Source organism: Ahaetulla prasina, chromosome 5 (genome assembly GCF_028640845.1).
Source record: "Ahaetulla prasina isolate Xishuangbanna chromosome 5, ASM2864084v1, whole genome shotgun sequence".
In the NCBI taxonomy this organism is placed as follows: Eukaryota; Metazoa; Chordata; class Lepidosauria; order Squamata; family Colubridae; genus Ahaetulla; species Ahaetulla prasina.
The window spans coordinates 58,566,136-58,581,233 of record NC_080543.1 but is presented as its reverse complement, the minus strand read 5'-3'; the positions used below and the strand labels follow the sequence as shown (position 1 = coordinate 58,581,233).

General features: G+C 36.3%; 1 protein-coding gene across 1 annotated transcript in view; it reads right to left on the bottom strand.

Annotated features, from left to right (window-relative positions):
• The window catches only part of KCNJ15 (potassium inwardly rectifying channel subfamily J member 15), a 32,141-nt gene extending 28,684 nt beyond the window's left edge, over positions 1 to 3,457 (bottom strand). Inside the window, exon 1 of the mRNA XM_058186012.1 lies at positions 3,310 to 3,457. The gene's annotated coding sequence lies outside the window, so the exon portion shown is untranslated. The remainder of the gene's footprint in view (positions 1 to 3,309) is intronic.
• Between the last annotated feature and the right edge of the window lie 11,641 nt (positions 3,458 to 15,098).

Here is a 15,098-nt window from a genome sequence, read left to right as displayed (position 1 = left end):
AGTCTGTGTAGTTCTAACATTCTCAAATGTTCTCAAATGTTATTTCCGAGTTTGTTACAATAGATTGCTTGAATCACGAACTCATTTGAAATTAAGTCAAAAGACAAAATTAATCCCAATGGAACTGAAAAAAGATGCCCATCTTCTCTGCCCATCTTGCAAACCAAAACTAGACAATGTCAATGCCCTGCAAGAAAGGGTGAACACTATTGAATCTTGTTTAGCATCCCTTAACACCATTGAAACGCAATTAAAATCCCTTAACACCATTGTAGCTTCGCTCAATAAAGATGATATAAAGCAGAAAAGTGAAAACCCACCATCACAAAAACCTACTCCATCTCTACAACCGCAGCCTAAATCACAACCTCATGGAACTAGCTACACTATTACTGATATCTCAATCCTCATTAAAGATGTACTTGAATGTGAACAAAAGCATCCAAACACCATCTTATTTGGACTTGAGCACAACAATGAAATAAATGACATCACTAGGATTTGGAGCATCAGGAGCAATTTTCCTGCATCAACTCTCCCTCATGATGAAATTATTGACATCTCCCATGACGGCCCTGAATACAAAAACAACGACAGCATGATGGTTTCTCGCTTTTGCATTTGTAATTTGTCATTTGTAATAGCGAGTCCAGTAAATGCAAATTCATCCACTCAATAAACACACTTCCCAGAAACTTCATTAATCATAATAAACTGCGTTTGCGGCCCAACCCTTCAATATTACAGTGTGCATGTTCCCATGAGCTTTGCGCAGTGCTCAGAAGATGCCTGGATTGTGGTGAAACTGACCTTTACATCAACTATTGTGCTGAGTGCATCAAACACAAAAGCAACAGCTCACGTCCCTACAACCACAACAACCCAATAACCAATAATCAAGCATCCCAACAATCAACAGACTCAACACCCTAACATCCAAAACTAGGTATGCACACCTCCAAAATCATCCAGGTTCACCACTACAGATCTTAAATGCAAACTAATCAATGCAAGAAGCCTCGCAAACAAAATGCCGGAATTTCTTCTTCTAAATACCACTCAATTTGACATTATATTTGTTTGTGAAACGTGGTTTAACAAATCCTTTTCAGACTCCATTACCACTACAAATGACTACCATGTCCATCAGTCTGACCGCGAAATCAGAAGAGGAGGTGGTGTTGCCATCTTCTATAAAAAGTCCCTAGATCTGAAACATATTCAAGTATCACAAGAGCTAATTCTTCATGAGACAATTTGGTTTCAGGAAAAATTTGTCATGTAATCTGCAACTCATACACTGCAAAAACATCTGGACCTCTCAACTCAAACTGGGCAAAGCAATAGACACAATTTACATAGATGTAAAGCCTTTGATTCAGTAGTACACAACAAACTACTTCTGAAACTAAAATCTTATGGCATTTCTGGACCCCTACATAATTGGATAGCTGGGTTCCTGTCAAACAGGCAACAAGTGGTCAAAATAGGCAGCACCCTATCAAATCCTGCACCTATTAACAGCGGTGTTCCCCAAGGCAGCGTTCTAGGTCCAACACTCTTTCTGCTTTATATCAACGACCTTTGTGATCAAATTATAAGCAGCTGTGTCCTCTTTGCCAATGATGTTAAACTATTCAACACCAGAGACAAATCTACTACCCTTCAAAATGACTTAGACTATGTATCTAACTAGTCAAACAATTGGCAACTCCAAATCTCTCCTAACAAATGCTCGGTCCTGCACATTGGCAATAGAAATAAGAACATCAAATATTTGCTGGCTGGAAACAATCTAAAAGTTGACCCACACTCTGTCAAGGACCTAGGAGTACTCACTTCAAAAAATCTAAGTCCCAGAGCTCACTGTAACATCATTGCAAAAAAGGCATTAAGAATTGTCAATCTTATTTTGCAAAGTTTTCTCTCTGATAATGGGATACTTCAAACTAGGACATATAATTGCCAGACCTATATTTGAATATTCCTCACCTGCCTGGAACCCTTACTGTATTTCAGACATCAATACATTAGAGAGGGTCCAGAAATATTTTACTAGAATAGTAGTCAAATCTTCTGCTTGAAATAAAATTCCCTATCTCACCAGGCTTGAAATTTTAGGTCTGGATAGCCTCAAATTACGCCATCTACATTCTGACCTATACTTAGTTCATAAGATTATTTACCAAAATGTTTTACCTGTAAATGAGTATTTTAATTTCAGCTGTAATAATACAAGGGCTATCAATAGATTCAAACTCAATGTAAATCGCTCTAATCTTGATTTAGGAAATATGACTTCTGCAGTAGAGTAGTAAATGTCTAGAACACTCTACCTGATTCTGTTGTTAGTCTCTCTAATTCCCATGCCTTTTACCTTAAACTGCCTACCTTGGACCTTTCATGTTTCTTAAAGGTCCCTAAGGGGGCGTGCATAAGCACAGCAGCATGCCTACTGTCCCTGTCCTACTGTCCCCATTTATATGTAATCATTCTATGTGTTTATGAATTGGTGGTATTCCGGGTGGCCAATCCACCTGCCAATTAGCTTTTTTCTAATTTTCCTCCCCAAAAGCTAAGGTGCATCTTATACTCCGGTGCATCTTATACTCCAAAAAATACGGTATATTTAAATAGAGGGTGTAAATTCATGTTTTATATTAATTATTTTACATTCTTAATCTAGAACAAAATGGAAAATACTAATTTGCCTCTAAATTGGTTTAAGCATAGGTTTTACAATAACTCAAAGATTTTAAAAAGTTGAAATGCATTAATGGCATTTACAGCTTAGATGTCATCTTTCATAAGCATGAAATTAACATACCCACATTTTCCAGATAAAATATTGTCCTGTTACAATTAGCATAGAAAGCTCATAGAAAAATTCCTTATTTGTCTAAGGAATAATGTTTCTGATAAAGTTAAGAAATGCATCCATTAAAACTTATTTGAGAAAATAAAATAAATGCACATGATAAAATGAGACATCTCTTCACAAATCAATGTCACATAAGTTTTGTATTTGACATCTCTTTCCAGAGACATCTCCAAGATCAGTAACATGTCATCTTCAACAAATATTGTGTTCTTTAAAAAAAAAAAAGCCCTGCATATCTTTACTATTTTTTCACAACCTGAACCTCATCAGCACTCAGCAGGCTTTCCTTTCCAGGATTGTTTATGTAAACTTCAAAAGATTTTTTGAAAATCCTTTGTTAAAAAAGTCTTAATATAACAATAAAACTATGCAAATTGTTTTCATTATCACTAAAGAATTTTGCATTCCTCTTCAAAATTATCTCTTACCTGTAAAGGAGCAAGGTTCAAGTTCCTTTCATGAATTTACTTTCATGACAAACCTATAGTCCTTCACTGAAAGTGGTAAAGCATGTATGAAGACTTTCAAAAGCCCTCCTTTTTCTCCTTTACCCACCCTAACTCTCTCTGCATTCACTGTCAGTCAAAAACAAGTTGGTAAGAACTGGACTTAGAATTACCTGAATGAGGAAATCAGTGGGAGGGGAGGAATTTGAGAGGAGACTTTGTGATGTCAGCAGTAAGTTTTAAGGAAACCTACTGCAAAGACCAGGAAACAATATAATTCCTTTAGAATTCAACACCCGTCTATGAGTTTAGCAAATACCTGCTTCAGAATAAACTGATGTACTTTTAGAGGATATCTGTTAATCTTTGAAGAAATTTGATCAAAGTCCTTTCAAGGATCTTATTACCCAAATAAACAGGGGGGAATTCTTAAAACAGTTCTTAACATCCTTTTTGAGAAAGACAGAATAATGAATAGTGAATACCTTTTTCCTTAAAAGAAGGGTAAGCTGATTCTGAAACAAGTGATATTGAAAATTTTGGAGTAATGGTACCTTATTATAATCCTGTAGATCAGATGATATGCCAGTAATCTCAGCTGATTACTGGAACCATTGTTTCCAGCTCATTTCTCATATTTGGCATTTCCTTTGTTGTTTACAAGACATCGAGGGAAATCAGGTCATATTTTGCCTCACCTAATGGTTCCAGTAAATGTTACACACTTTGGATTTTGAGAGGTTTTCCAGAAGTATATCAGTATAAAGCAAAAGAGGAAGCACATATTGCTCAAAATAATCTAATTTGGAAACTGGTCAGTAATACTTTTCCTTTCTCATATTAATTCTATATTAAATTATTTTCTGTTTATAAACTGTGCTGATTTTCAACTAAGGTTTAACAAGGAGAAAAATAAATTGAGAAAAGATATATTATAAGCATGATCAATAAGGACCATGGTGGTTAGAGTGCAGTACTGCAGGCTACTTTTGCTGATCACCGGCTGTCAGCAGTTTGGCAGATCGAATCTCACCAGTCTCAAGGTTGACTCCGCCTTCCATCCTTCCGAGGTCGGTAAAATGAGGATCCAGATTGTTGAGGGCAATATGCTGACCCTTTAAACCACTTAGAGAGGGCTGTAAAAGCACTATGAAGCAGTATATAGGGCTAAGTGCTATTGCTAAGGGCAAAATTTGGAAGCTAATCAAAATAAATAAAACTTAACAGCCTTCCTCAAACGGGTGCCCTTCTATATGGATAAGACAACACACAGGTAGTCCTTAACTTATGACCAAAATTGGGACCAGAATTTCCATTGCTAAGTGAAGCATTTGTTAAGTCAGTCATGTCTCATTTTTTAATCTTATTTGCTGCGAGTCACATGGTTTCATCTTTCATAAACCTCAAATGAGAAAATCCAGCCTCCCCACTGAGTTTTGCTTGTCAGAAGCCAGTTGGAAAGATCACCAGTGGCAATCAGATAAGCCCAGGATACTGCAACCGTCGTAAATACATGCCAGTTACCAAGCACCTGAATTTTGATCACAGGACCATGGGGACACTGAGACAGTCTTAAGTGTGAGGATTGGTTATAAGTCCCTTTTTTAGGACCATTATAACTTCAAATGGTCACTAGTGACCATAAGGTAAGGACTACTTGCATGCTACTTAGACTGGTAAAACTGTCCTGTTTCTTTTGATTGACCAAGAATAATAGTAACTTATATAGTACCAAGGATTCAGAGAGAGATAAACTCTTTTGTAAGAAAAATCTCTGCAAAGAAAAAAAATGCCAAAAAAAATCACTTATTTCCAGGACTGTATCAGCAAAGAGACATGAATAATATCATTAGTATGCATCCATAGGAACCTGGCAGTCTGAAGTATTGCTGTTTTTATGGTGAAATATACTGATTGTGCCAAAGTAAGCAGCTGCCTTAAATTTATAAAGATATAAGCATATTATGACTCCCTCCCTCACTACCCCACTTGCTTTGTCAGACTCAAAAATATTGATACCATTCACACATGTTCCTCATCCAGCCTCTGAACAGACTGGATTTAGCCTTTGGAAGAGCAAGAGGTAGACAATGTAAACCATTCTTTAAAATGGTACAACAAACACAAGCCAGGATTTTTCCACACTACTGTTTCAAGATTCTACAGTGTATCTGTGACGAATCAATTTTAATGTATAATAATGAAAAAAGTAAGAGAATGTTCTGAATATTTCAAATTGATTATTTAAATGAAGGAAGAAATTACTTTAGAAAAAGAAACAGATGGAATAAGTTATTTGGCCAGAAAGAAGGGGTTCAGATTGGTTATAGGAATTTTAAAATTCCCCAAAGATTAATGGGTTTGATCTGGTATATGATTGATTTGTTCTCTACATGAGAAACCTGGATAATTGGTTCTGGAGCCAATTTTGCAATCAGAACATTCATAATCAGTTACAAGGTAAAGAAAACTCTGTAAGGGTAAAAAAAAATTGATGCCTTAAAAGAAACACTTAAATACTATATGTTTATCCCTGCAATGAAGAATGGGTGAATGAGGTTGAGGTAGTACAGTTATAAGTAAAGCTATTAACAATTGTTATTGCATTTCTTACAATCAGCATTATGTGGAATTTTGATCCCAGATTTATGTCCTCTACGCTGTGATGCCATGACCTTCTGTACTTATTTTTCTTATCCAACACCAAGCTTACTAATGGCAGCTGTCAATATATGGTGGTGGAGACATCAGCTCATGGAATACAAAAGTAAAAAAGCACCCCATCTTGTTAATTGCTGCACTGTAAAATAATTTGAAGCTGAAACTGGGACAGAGTGCAGCTATCCACTTGCTTATCAGCATTACTGGTTCAACAGAAAAAACTCCTGTGGCGCTCCACTGCTTTCTAGTTACAATGTCTATGTCTAATTTCGGATCCTGGTAATACTGCATAAAGCTTTTTATGTCTTGGGCCCTTGTTATTTTTAGGGCCATCTTCTTCAATACAATCAGCCAGCCAACATGGCATAGTTGGAAGTCAATGCTAGAGAGATCAGGCAGAATGACAAGGTCATTCTCAGTGGTCCTCCCCTCAATTTGGAATTCCTAAAGTTGTCTTTTAGCCTTCTTCCTTAGGTCATTCAAGGATTAATAGTTTAATTTAAGATAGCAACATTTATTGCTGATTTTAATATATGCATGCTGCATACTGCCTAGAGTAGATACCGTACAAATATATAATAATGTACAGAGGTGGTATTCAGCAGGTACTGACCAGTTCTGGAGAACCAGTAGCAGAAATTTTGAGTAGTTCAGAGAACCGGTAAATACCACCTCTGACTGGCCCCTCCCCCATCTATTCTCTGCCTCCTGAGTCCCAGCTGATCGGGAGGAAATGGGGATTTTGCAGTAACCTTCCCCTGGAATGGGGAGGGAATGGAGATTTTACAATATTCTTCACCTGAAGTGAGGTGGGAATGGAGATTTTACAGTATCCTTCCCCTGCCACCAAGCCATGTCCACAGAATTGGTAGTAAAAAAAATTAATCCCACCACTGATAATGTAGTGTATATGTTAATAAAATAAATTTAGCCACATGTACATTTGGCTGATTTTTCAAAGCTAGATTTTTTTTTTATTCAGGTTTTTATATATCTAGAAAACTGGAATGCTGTAAAATAACACTTAAAATAACAGAAAAATTTAACTCTAGTGGCCAAAAGAAAGAATAAGAAGAAAGAATAGGACAGACTCCTATAGAAATCTGCCAAGAACATTCACTGTTTATAGCAAACACCTTTGTCTAACAATCTAGAAAAAATTACTTATTGATGTTGATAGATAGACAATACTGAAATCAAAACGGTTATAGTCTCAGTAACTAACCTCTTGCAAAAAGTACAAATAAAACACCATAAAAAACAGCAATATATCATACGATTAGACAGTGAAAATAAAGGATAGATTAAGTGGAATTAATTCAATAAATAGAGTATTTATTTAGTAGAGAAGCCTGGAGTAAAATTTAGACATCATTAAAGAAAATGCAAATAAAAACATTTCCAGTTGCAAAAAGCAAATGAAGGCAAAATGGCTATTTATTGACATGCTGGTAATAGGTGAAGAAAGGCAGAAAAGATACAGCAACAGAGACAGTGAAAAATGTGCCCAACTGAACACTAAATTTTGGAGCAAAACATGTAAATAAGTGATTCAAAGAAGTTAAGGAAGACACTAAATGGGAAAGATCTGAGATTTATTTAAGAAAATTACAGAAGCATGTAAATATATGCTGAGAAAAAATGTATCAAGAGACAGCATGAAAGGAGGACTGTATAAAATGATCCCAAATTGAAATGAGTGAGATTTCAAAACAAAATGGCAAAAATAATATATATATATATTCAAAGAAGATACTTATGCCCTTTGGACAAGATTAGGCAATGGCACTGCTGAAGCAAACAACCCTTGATATACTGTAGCTTTACAACCAAAATATAGTAAGCCCTCACATTTTCATGATGGACTTTTATGTTTAATTTTTACTGGCAGGCAAGGACCCCCAAGGTAATTCCTGTCATTGCAAAGTTTGTTTTTGCATCTTGTAAAACTCATACACTGTTGACAGCAAAACAGTGCAAGCATGATTGTATCTTTTTCACCTTGTATGACTTATTTTATAACTATAGTCTGTAGGTTTTATTTAGTAACTCTTATTTAGTCCGAGTTGCTGACCTGTAATTAAAGTTTTGATTTGAGCTGATCTTTTTTGAACTGTATTACATCAATGTTCACTATTATTAGTGTTGTCCAGCAGCATGGACAAGATGAGAAAGAAACTGGAAATGAGCAAACAATTGCAGGAATTAATTGCTAAATTAAATTGAAAAGAAAGTAGAATAGAATAGAATAGAATAGAATAGAATAGAATAGAATTTTTATTGGCCAAGTGTGATTGGACACACAAGGAATTTGTCTTGGTGCATATGCTCTCAGTGTACATAAAAGAAAAGATACGTTCATCAAGGTACAACATTTACAACACAATTGATGGTCAATATATCAATATAAATCATAAGGATTACCAGCAACAAGTTATAGTCATACAGTCATAAATGGAAAGAGATTGGTGATGGGAACTATGAGAAGATTAATAGTAGTGCAGATTCAGTAAATAGTTTGACAGTGTTGATGGAATTATTTGTTTAGCAGAGTGATGGCCTTCGGGGAAAACTGTTCTTGTGTCTAGTTGTTCTGGTGTGCAGAACTCTGCAGCATCGTTTTGAGGGTAGGAGTTGAAACAGTTTTTGTCCAGGATATGAGGGGTCTGTAAATATTTTCACAGCCCTCTTTTTGATTTGTGCAGTATAAAGGTCCTCCATGGAAGGCAGATTGGTAGCAATTGCTTTTTCTGCAGTTCTAATTATTCTCTGAAGTCTGTGTCTGTCTTGTTGGGTTGCAGAACCAAACCAGACAGTTATAGAGGTGCAGATGACAGACTCAATAATTCCTCTGTAGAACTGGATCAGCAGTTCCTTGCGCAGTTTGAGCTTTGGTTGAGTTGGTACAGAAAGAACATTCTTTGTTGTGCTTTTTCAATGATGTTTTTGATGTTAGCTGTTCATTTTAGATCTTGCAATATGATAGAACCTAGAAATTTGAAGGTCTCTACTGTTGATACTGTGTTGTTAAGTATTGTGAGAGGTGGAAGTATGGAAGGGTTTCTCCTAAAGTCTACCACCATTTCTATGGTTTTGAATGTGTTCAGTTCCAGATTTTTGTGGTCGCATCACAAGGCTAGTTGTTCAATCTCCCGTCTGTATGCAGATTCATCATTGTCTCGAATGAGACCGATCACTGTTGTGTCATCTGTGAACTTCAGTAGCTTAACAGATGGATCATTGGAGATGCAGTCATTGGTATACAGAGAGAAGAGAAGTGGGGAGAGCACACAGCCTTGGGGGGCTCCTGTGCTAATTGTACAGGTATTTGATGTGATCTTGCTTAGCTTCACCTGCTGCTTCCTGTTTGTTAGGAAGCTTGTGATCCACTTACAAGTCTGTTCCGGTACCTGTAGCTGGTTTAGCTTAGTTAGAAGAATGTCTGGAATGATGGTATTGAATGCTGAACTAAAGTCTACAAAAAGGACCCTTGCATAGGTCTTTGGAGACTCAAGATGTTGTAGGATGTAGTGCAGAGCCATATTAACAGCATCATCTGTTGATCTATTTGCTCGGTATGCAAATTGCAAGGATCTAACAGCGGATCCGTGATGGTTTTCAAGTAGGAAAGCACTAGCCTTTCAAAGGTTTTCATGACTACAGATGTTAGAGCAACTGGTCTGTAGTCATTCAGTTCCTTGATGGTGGGCTTCTTCGGCACTGGGATGATGGTAGAGCGTTTGAAGCAAGAAGGAACATAACACATCTCTAGTGATTTATTGAAAATATGGGTGAAGATGGGGCCTATTGGTCAGCACAGACTTTTAAGCAAGAAGGAGTTATCTTGTCTGGGCCTGGAGCTTTTCCTGGCTTTTGTCTGTGAAATAGGTCCTGCACTTCTTTTTCTGTGATCACTAGGGGTTGTGAACCCAATGAAATGGGGTCAGTTGTAGGAGGCTTGGCTGTTGTTGGTGTGTCTGAGATGGGGGTTGTGGAGATAGGTGGCTGTAGTTTCCTTTCAAACCTGCAGTAAAACTCATTCAGGTCATCTGCCAGTTGTTGATTACCTTCAGCCTGGGAAGGAGGTTTGCCATAGCCGGTGATATTTTTAAGAGTTTTCCACATGTTTGCTGGTTTATTTGCTGAAAACTGATTCTTTAGCTTTTCAGAGTAGCTTCTTTTTATTGCTCTGATCTCCTTGTTAATACATTTCTGGCCTGATTGTACAACATTTTATCACCTTTTCTGTAGGCTTCCTCTTTGGAACGACGTAGCTGCTTAAGTTTAGCTGTGAACCAAGATTTGTTGTTGCTGTATATTAATTCGCAAGTTCCTTGTCAGTACATATAGGTCTTCACAGAAGCTGACATATGATGTTACAGTATCTGTGAATTCATCTAAGTCTGCAGAGGTATCTTTAAAAATATTCCAATCAGTGCAGTCAAAACATGCCTGTAGCTTTAATTTTGATTCCTCCATCCAGGTCTTCACTTATTTAATTATTGGTTTTGTGGCTTTAAGTCTTTGCCTGTAAGCAGGTACAAGGTGAATCATGAAATGATCAGAGTGTCCTACGGCTGCACGTGGTAAAGACCAATAAGCATCTTTTAGTGTTGTGTAGCAATGGTCTAGAGTATTCTTGCCTCTGGTGGGACAATTGACATGCTGAAAGTATTTTGGTAGCTCTTTCCTTAAGTTTGCCTTATTTAGATCTCCCAAAACAATGGCCAGTGAATCAGGGTGTTTTGCTTTAGCCTCTATGATTTGGTCAGCTAGAGTTCGTAATGCCTTGTTTACACAGGCTTGTGGTGGGACATAAACAGCAATTAAAAGAAATGAGGAAAATTCACGAGGCGAATAGTAAGGTTTGCAGTTGATAATTAGAGTCTCTAAATTATTGTCACAGAATTTGTAAATTATTTTAAAATCTTGACACCAGTTTCTGCTAATATATAGGCATAAGCCTCCTCCTTTCTTTTTACCAGATGTTTCTGGAATCCTGTCTGACCGTTCAATCTGCAACCCTGGAATGTTCAGGCTGCTATTTTCAATTGATTCATTTAACCAGGTTTCAGAGAAGCATAGGACTGCTGAATTGCAAAAATCAGAATAGTATTTGTTTAAGAAGAGTATTTCATCCATCTTATTTGCAAGTGAGCGTATATTTGTTAGGAAAATTGAAGGCAGAGGAGTTTTAATGCGACTTCTTAATTTGTTTAAGATCCCAGCTCGTTTACCTCTCTTCCGTCGCTTTTGCCGTTTGTTTTTTTTGGTAATCCATGGCTCCGTGGGAATTGCCTCCTCCTGTATTAGAATCTCCTCCGTGTTTGTAAAGATAGGTGGGGGTGAGATCAAAGAAAGCTGCTCCTTAAAGAAATGTTCCTTAATTTTTAGCAGATGGTCTCGTGAGTAGGAAATTTGTAGTGAGTCACAGAGAACAATTAGAAAGTAAAGTGGAACACAAGGCAAAATTTTAAAAAAGGAAAAATCTACTATTGGTTACTGCTGCCAATATCTTAATTTTTAAAGTCAATATAAAGGCAGTATTTAATTATTATTTAATCTCTGAGAAGATTTATACTAGTGTGAAATTAGCACACAGAAAAAAGAGGAAAGTTGAATATATTATGATGTAAAGAGGAAAGCTGGATGTGCCATGATGTAAAACTATAATGTCCAGACTTCTTTAGCCTAATTTACTGTGAGTCAAAATATCCTCACATTATTTAAAAACTCTAACCTCCAAGAAGTCTTAGTCATTCTAGTTCTAAGCCATAGCAAAGATAAGTCTCCTAGGTATCACTCATATTTATAATTTCATTAGTTTATATCATCTGTCATGTCCCAAAAATTTTAAGCAGGCTGCTTTCTCCAGACTTCAGGGAAGGCTGATTATCTTTATCTAACCACCCAAGCAGGATTCTGTTTCACAGTAAGTAGCTGTGTCCATAGAAAATTCCATCTACCTGATCACATTAGCATTTTGTTTTGTTTTGCATACCATCTGCAAAGTTAAGATCTAAATCAGAATGCCAGAATATGTTTTCAGTGCCAAATCCCTGCTCTGGGACATAGAAAGAAGTAGTAGTAAAATCTAGATGCAAAGAATGTTGATAATAATTAAGTCCCTTTGATAAAAAAATACATTGAAACATTCATTTGCAACTACGGGTTTTAGCAAAAGTTTGATCATAATTTAGTTGAAGCTGATGTTGATAACAAAATTGTACCACTATAACAGTGAGAGATAGCATAATTAATCTTTCTGGATTGTAGCCCTCCATTTAATTACTTATACAGTTTGTGTGAAGGCATGCTATGGGAATCAGATGGACTGATATCCAGACAAACATAAACACCATCAAGCTTTAGGGAATTGATATTGTATACTTGAAACAAGTAACATAATTTGTAGCTTCCGCACATTTTGCAACATATAATTCTCTGTGTGTATTATTATCCTCCTCCAAATAATCCCAAATGGGGACATCTTGTATAGTGATAGCTCCATCTTTCTACATTATTTGTCTCTTTTCAGAAGTCCATGCATTTGTGTTAAAACAATGGAAATGAGCTGCTTGAATGATCTTATGCAGATTTTTCAGATATAAAGAAATCAATTGCTCATTATAAAAAGTTCCCATTTTTAACTCCCTACATATAATCAACATGTGCAGAGAATTATATATAGATGTACCCTCTTTGTATGTATACCTCTCTCTCTCTCTCTCTCTCTCTCACACACACACACACACAGATACACAAGGGAGAAAGGGAGAAAGAGAGAAGAGCTGACTGCAGAAGTAATATTAGAGATCAAACAAATCCAGAAATATCTGGCTGCCAATTGTTTCTATTATAAACTCTATTTCTAAGACACTGGAAAATGTTGACCTTAAGGGCAAACAATATTTGATCAAAACATTTCAGGAAGCCAAGTTTCTGGTTCTGATTATTGCCAGACATTCTCTTTTTTGGGGGTGGGGGGGAATTCTGCCCATTTCTTAATATGCTGAAAATAAGGAGAGGAAACTCATGTACAAATGAACAAATTTCAGAACAAATGAAAACTTGAAGTTAAAGTTTAGAAGTAAAAAAAACTTGGCCGGCAAATAAATGCCTTTTCCTGTATTATTTTTCAATCTCTAATTAAATGTCATTATTATGGTAAAAATATAGAAAGCAATATACATTTTGAGTTTCCCAAAATGTTTTGACCAGATTAGCAAGCTTCATGAAAGCACTTTTGGAATGTTCCCAAATTAAGGTATTTGTAATACAAAAATAGATGTCCTGCATTATGTTTCTAGTTCTCAGTCTCATTCATGGATCCAAAGCTGATTCTTGTGCATATTTCAACAAGATTTATACTTAACACCATTATTTTGAAAAGGATATCAACAAGGATACAGACTTGTTCACATTTATTCACATTTGTCATTTGTGTAGGATGAAGCATATTATATGTCTTTGATATGAACTGTATTCATGGTAGATCAAGGTTACTTCTCCAGTTGTTCAAACATAGGTACTCATAATCAAGGAAGACATGGTACAGGGAAAACCAATTAGTTTTTCTCTCGGCTATATAACTTGTCTTCAGAAAGCAGAATAGGACTTGCAGTTGGCAGTATTAAATTTAGTGTACCAAGTTTGACAGAAGGCAGGTTCCACTGGTTATTTATCTAAATAATTCTCTCCACTTTTTGAAAATAAATAACAATTGAATAATTAAGTAATAAAAGAATTGCTGCCTTTCACACAGCAACAGGACAAGAGCAGTGTGATTTAATTTCTTGTTAAATGAAGCAATCTGCATGGTACAAAAGGTTGCTAACTTTGTTTCAGAATAACTGATAAGAATGTACTAGCTCTGCCTCTGTGTTTTTCCTCTCCAGGTAAGGCTTGTAGATCCTTGCACAGGTAGGTAAAAGGAGAGGCAACAGCAAAGAGTGCAGACATTCAAACAGGCCGCTCCCATTGTAGACAATCATTTTTGAATGCTTGCAATATTTGAAAAGGTTTCTTATCTCCATAAACCACCCCCTAATCTCAGAAGATATGACCTTACCTACAGCAATGGGTCAGCCAATAGTTTCTGATGAAAAAAGTGGTTACAGTTGATTTACTAGTGTATGGGGGGAAGGCAAATACTTAAAAGCATTTTTTCATTTTGTATAAGTAAATTTTCCTCTGAGTTATTGTTCAATGGATGAACAAGAATAGTGATGAAAGAATTACAATTGCTAGATTTAATGGCTCTGGAAATGCGGGTGCTTGTCTGAATGCTATGTATGACATTGTGGCTTCCAAATTGGCCTTCCCAATCTAGGGAAGTCTAAGATTGAAAATCCAAACACTTGAATCACACTAAGCTGAGGAAGGCTTTAAAAAAAACAACAACAACAAATGTGATAGGTAAACTCTATGCTTTATTGTGGACAATAGTCCCATAGGTTGTTTTCCTTGCTAATCATCTTGTTTGTGACTACGGAAGTCCACTATATACAAGGGTTTCATCAGAATATGTATCTCCACAAAACAAATGCTTTCTGGTTCAAATCCCAGAAGGGTATGGTTATCTGATGAGAACTAAATAGCTTGAAATAGATCTATACTAGTCTCCCTTTATTTTTTTGTCAGTAAATATAAATTTAACACAAAATAGTTTGTCATGAAAGCGACTGCATGTGAGGGCTCCTGGATAGGGGCTGAAAGGCGAAAGGGAAGGTTGAGAGTATCTTGGCGATGTTTTGACGAGGTCTCACTCATCATCTTCAGGCTGGTGCTTTTGACTTCGTGCTTCTGTGAGCAAAATGTGGTAGGAGCTGCCATCTCTCTCATAAATACTGGTGGGGAGGTGGGGAATGTTGCTGTGAGTGGGTTGGTTGGCTGTGTGGTTGCATCTTATAATAATAATAATATTTTAATTTGTATATCGCCCTTCTCCCGAAGGACTATGGGCGGTTTACAGTCAAATAAAATAACAATCAAGACACATACATTATTACTAAAAACAATAATTTAAAACTTATTAAATTTGGCCCAAATTTTAAAATACATTCAAACCCTAAAAAACTAATTAAAATTTAAAACCCTATAAAATCAAC